Source organism: Ursus maritimus, unplaced genomic scaffold, assembly GCF_017311325.1.
Source record: "Ursus maritimus isolate PB19 unplaced genomic scaffold, ASM1731132v1 scaffold_12, whole genome shotgun sequence".
NCBI classification, from domain to species: Eukaryota; Metazoa; Chordata; class Mammalia; order Carnivora; family Ursidae; genus Ursus; species Ursus maritimus.
In genome coordinates this window covers 50658197-50663429 of record NW_024423564.1, presented here as the reverse complement: position 1 = coordinate 50663429, position 5233 = coordinate 50658197, and the positions used below count along the sequence as shown (strand labels likewise).

Below are 5233 nucleotides of genomic sequence, written 5' to 3'. Positions count from 1 at the left end.
TTCATAGCAATGCTTAGATTAGTGTTCGCTCATGTAACTGGGGACGATAGCTGAGTCAGTTTGACAACATCAGAAAGACCATCATGGGGGCGCCTGGGTGGCACAGCGGTTAAGCGTCTGCCTTCGGCTCAGGGCGTGATCCCGGCGTTGTGGGATCGAGCCCCACATCAGGCTCCTCCGCTATGAGCCTGCTTCTTCCTCTCCCACTCCCCCTGCTTGTGTTCCCTCTCTCGCTGGCTGTTTCTATCTCTGTCGAATAAATAAATAAAATCTTAAAAAAATATATTAAAAAAAAAAAAAAAAGAAAGACCATCATGGTATCCTGTGTTATACTTCCTCTACTCACCACAACTCATAGCCTCCTCACACATAACCTAGTAATTTTCATTTGGATGTTCAGGCTTTTTTAAGGGGCTTATTCTCAGAGATATCTGAAGAATCAAGATCAACTATTTCTATCATATTTGGCTTGTTGTACACAAGAGTTCTTCAATTAGTCATGACAGCTTTATGAGCTGCCAATTATTTCTCCATGGGGACTTTCAAGCTTGAGGTACACTAGATATAAATGTCTTTTTGTTGGAAACAGCACTGGCAGTATTTAGATCGTCTGTTGCCTTGCTGGGGACCAGCAGCATTGACATCACCTGGGAGCTTATTAGACATGCAGACTCCAGGACTCACCCCAGCATTCAGGAATCAGAATTTATGTTTTAAATAACCCTCATCTGATTCAGTTGCACATTATAGTTTGCCTCCTTTCTTAACTGTTATCCCTGGCTCTGTATTTATCTCTTCATACACCCAGGATGTGCTTTCCTTTTTACAAATTTGAAAACAATTCTTGAGTCTCAAAGTTTTCAACATTTCTTCACACACAGAGGTGAAAGTCCAAATGACCTTCAAAGTTCTTCCTATTAGACCGCTATGTACTTTTGCAGGTACACTTGTCTGAACATACGCAGGGCTCCACTACAGGCAGTCCCCGAAGCTACTATGCCTTCTCTCCTCTGTGCCTTTCCTTCCTGTTCCCCTGCATGGATACCCTACACCGACCTGGTTGAACTATGGGAATCCTCACTTGACTCCTCCAGGATATAAAGGACCCATGCTGTTTATCTTGTTAATTGTACTTGATACATCATAGTACTGATTATTTATTAAGAGAAAAATATATGATCAGAGTACAACTCCCCAAAGTAGTTTCCAGGGATGCTGTGAACGCAGAGATGGATAATAAACAAACATAATAGAATTCTAGGTAACAAGTCCTCTTATGAAGGCACAGTCATTATCTCATTACATTTCATGGTATTTCAGAGAGGTAATTATTATCAACTCCATTTTGCAAAAAAGGAAACTGAGACAGAAAGACCGTGGAGAACCTGTTCTTATAATTAATGTGCATAAAAAAAACCCAACTAAGGCAATCAGATTCCAGAGTCCACGTGCTTGCTATATGGCTTAGATGCATATAAAAACACTTTTCAGTCTTTTATAAAAGTAAAATTTAAAGATTTGTGTGGTAATTAAACATGTAATCAATCCATTTAAAAAACCTTATGGAAAACATTTAGAACGCCATAGAAATGGTAAAGTGATGTTTTAATTAAAACTACATTCAGTTAACAACAAACCTTTCTGAGTGTCTATTGTGGTGAATATCTGTGGTTTTTTGCCCACTTTCTCTTCAGTAAGAGCGCCCTAGTTTATTTTGGGATACCATTTTCCCCCACTCTAAGTTATTTGGTTAGGGTGAGATTAACTCTCCTCCCAATCCCTGTTTTCCAGGAGTACACTGGTGACTCATACTGGGACGGTCATCATACACCAATTCATTGGCCACCATGACTGGTTCAGGGATGGTCCTGTGACTCAAGTAAGCCCAAGAATGAGAATCAGTTTGGTAGTTATCAATATATTGGTTGATTGTCTAAAATCCTAAGAGTGGAAAAGTAAGAAGGAAAGTCAAAGAGGGAAGAGGCGAAGCAGAAAAAAGTGGAGTCGTTGAAATCATTGCAAGAGTTTCAAGAAGTGACGCATCAGTATCATGAAATTACCAGTTGAATGATGTTTATGTTTTTGAAAGTATCAATCAAATGCTTGGACAAAATATTTTTTTCACTTCAAGTAACTATAACTTCGGTCACGATTGATTGCTCCCAGCAGGATCTGTATCTGTGTAAATAGGCATATTATTGATTTTTAAAAAGGAAAAGGAAAAAGGTAGGTATCTCATTATTTTCTTTTTCAAATCAAAGTTTTCCTTTTAGGGACTTTTCCTTCACTCAAGAAAATGTGAATGAGTCAGCGTGTTAATCTGTTGTGCTCTGGTAAATCCTGTCTCTTATTATAGAGATGTTTTTCAATGTGGTAATAATTGCCTAGCTGATTGGTAGTGATTTATTTATACCCATCTATTCATTTAACAGCTCTTTATCAGGCTTCAGATATGCAGCAGGCATTGTGCAGAGAGAGTGAGATTCAAAGTTGTTTCCTAACCTAGAATGAAAGCTCCATAGGAGTCCCTGACTCAGAGCCTGGTGCCTAGCGGACATTCAGTGTTGGATCACATTATCAGAAATCCATACCTATGGATGCGGGCTGTACTTCTGTATTAACTGAACGATGGTAGCTGCTGAGGAGCCACGGCTGGCCTTCAAGTGTCCCCTGTGACTCAAACATGAACTTTAGGCTTGGGGCTCTGCCCTTCTTTTTTCTTACGGCAGTTATTCCTCATAATGCTCAGGTTAAATGGTATCTATTTTTAGTAGCTCACAATGAAATGATAACTTATACTTAGTACCAATATGATTTTGTAAAATGGTGCTGAAATGATACCCTGATACCACAGTAGACCATGATTTTGGTCCCTCTTGGTTTACTAGCTTTAGTGGGTTGAATGGTGGCTTCCCCCTAAAAATATGTCCATTCTTAAAATCCCAGAACCTGTGAGTGTGACCTTATTTGGAAAAAGGGTCTTTGCAGATGTAACTAAGTAAGGATCTCGAGCTGAGATCATCCTGGATTATTTGGATGGTCCCTAAATCTGATGACAGTGTGTCCTTGTAGGAGACAGAAGAGAAGACACGTGGAAAAGGCCATAGGAAGATGCGGGCAGAGACTGGAGTGATGCAGCCACAAGCCAACAAATTCCTGGAGCCACCAGAAGCTGGACCAGGCAAGGGAGGGTCCCCCACAGATCTTTGGGAAGGAGTGCGGGCCTGATGGCACTTGATTTTGGACTTCTGGCCTTCAGAACAGGGAACAGGATAAATTTCTTTTGTTTTAAGTCTGAAGTCTGGTCATTTGTTAAGGCAGTCCTAGGAAACTAATAAGCTAGTTCATACAGATTGTTTAATTAAGGATTCTGTTGTGCTGTTTTATAACACTTTGGGAAAGTCCGTATCTCTACTCCAAGTCTTGTCTCTATCCAATGGAGACATTTGTCTTTTTTTTGAGGTTTGATGAGACCCAAAGTTTAGTGCTTCTAGCCACAGACACTCCAGAAAGTCCATTCAATCCACAAATATGAAATTTCTGAATGAAGTGACCTCAAAAAGTGATCTGGAGATCTAAATGCTCTTCATGAAAGTATCATTGGTTCCGAGAGGATATTCCTGTGGGTGAAAAGTTCCATTAACAAAGCTCCGAAGTTGACAAAGTGGCTGGGCCAGGGAGCCAGGACACATTGCTTCTGGCCCTACCCATCTTTGGGCTACTTTCTCCCTTTGCCTCTGATGCATCTTCCTGTGAGGGTTTAGGCAAGTTCATTCTAGAGAGAGACCTTTGAAAAGTAACCATCCACCCAGTCAAGGGTATGTCTGCTCCCCTCTCTTTTCCCCGTTGGTTTCCTCTATATCACCAATCGTAATTGGTAATTTTAGGAACACTTGCTTGTCTGTCCTAACTCCAAGTTCAAGGAACATAATAATTGTACCTAGCATGTTGTCTGACACACAGTAGGTCCTCAATAATAGTGTATTAATAAACAGATTAGTGAGTGAACATTTTGAGTGGAAAGTAAGAAAATGTCTATTAGGGGTTGGAATCTGTTCAAGGACAGATTTTGTTTGTTTGTTTGTTATGTCAAACGCCATTGAATTTCAGGACTGAAAGAAGTAAGTGGTCACTTAGTCCAACCCCGTACAGATGCATGAGTGCCCTCTTCAGCCTTCCTGACAAACATGACCAACATGCTTGGCTGAAACATCCTTAGTGACTTGGTGACAGGAAACTCACTACCTGTAGTCTTTGCCACTTTGCTTTCCTTTTCCACTCTTCTCAGTTATTGCAATCTTTATAGTATCATTTTGCTCCCTTGATGCTGCAGAGGCCCGGCAGTCGGGGAGTGGGAGGGACAGAGGGAACCCCAGTGCCTAGCCCAGAGTCTGAGAACCACTGGTGGGTGGGTGGGCGCGCTGTAGCTGACAGCTGCATGAAGCAGCGGCGCCGCCTTCCTGCTGGGATCGCCGGGGCTCTCGGCCTCCCCGCAAGCAAGGGGTCCGTCCTCCTTCGTCAGCTCTTCGCTTCTCCCACGGGGCCGCGGCCACGCGCAGCGGCGTTCCCCGCGGCTACTCCGGTCACCTGCGCCGCCGCCCTGGGCGCTGGGGTCCTCTGCTGCCGCCCCGGAGCGGTCGCCGAGGGCGCAGGGCACGCGCGGGCGGCGGCGGTCTCTTCCCTCCCTCCTCCCCACCCCACGCGCTCCCCCGGCCCCTCCTCCCCACACTCCGCTGCCCTCGGCTCTCCGGAGAGTTGCCCGGCACCTTGGGCGAGGAGTTCGGAGCCGCCCGGCCGCAGAGCCCACGGCCCGCCGAGCACGAGCAACGCAGGTGTCCGAGACCCCGCGCCGCCGCCGCCGCCATCTCTGCCTTCCGCGTGGGTTGGACCCCGGCAACGAGGTGGGACGCGCTTCTCTCTCCTCCACCCCCTACTGCCACCTTTCCCGCTCTCGGCAGCTGGAGGAGCGGGGCGCTGGGGCGCGTGCGGCCGGCGCGGAGCTCGCGGGCCACGGCGGACGGGGAGTCCGGGGACGACCTGGCGGCGCCACCGGAGGGGCCAGCGCTCGCTCGGGGGTGGCGGGAGGGGCGGCGGGGACTCTGGGTCCCACGGGCCGGGGATCAGGAGGCTCCCGGGGCGAGGAGGGTAGGGGCGCGCGTCTGAGGGCAGCCGGCTGCACCCGGGCGCGCACCTGCCGGGTGCCACCGACGCGACGTGTTCCCCCCCCCCCCCG

At 46.6% G+C, this 5233-nt stretch overlaps 1 long non-coding RNA gene across 1 annotated transcript; it reads left to right on the top strand.

Moving 5' to 3' along the window:
* Nucleotides 1–1891: 1891 nt before the first annotated feature.
* LOC121102078 lies at nucleotides 1892–3292 on the top strand. The gene is made up of 2 exons (XR_005834146.1): nucleotides 1892–2226; nucleotides 3073–3292. It is a non-coding gene; the product is annotated as an uncharacterized LOC121102078 (long non-coding RNA).
* Nucleotides 3293–5233: the final 1941 nt, after the last annotated feature.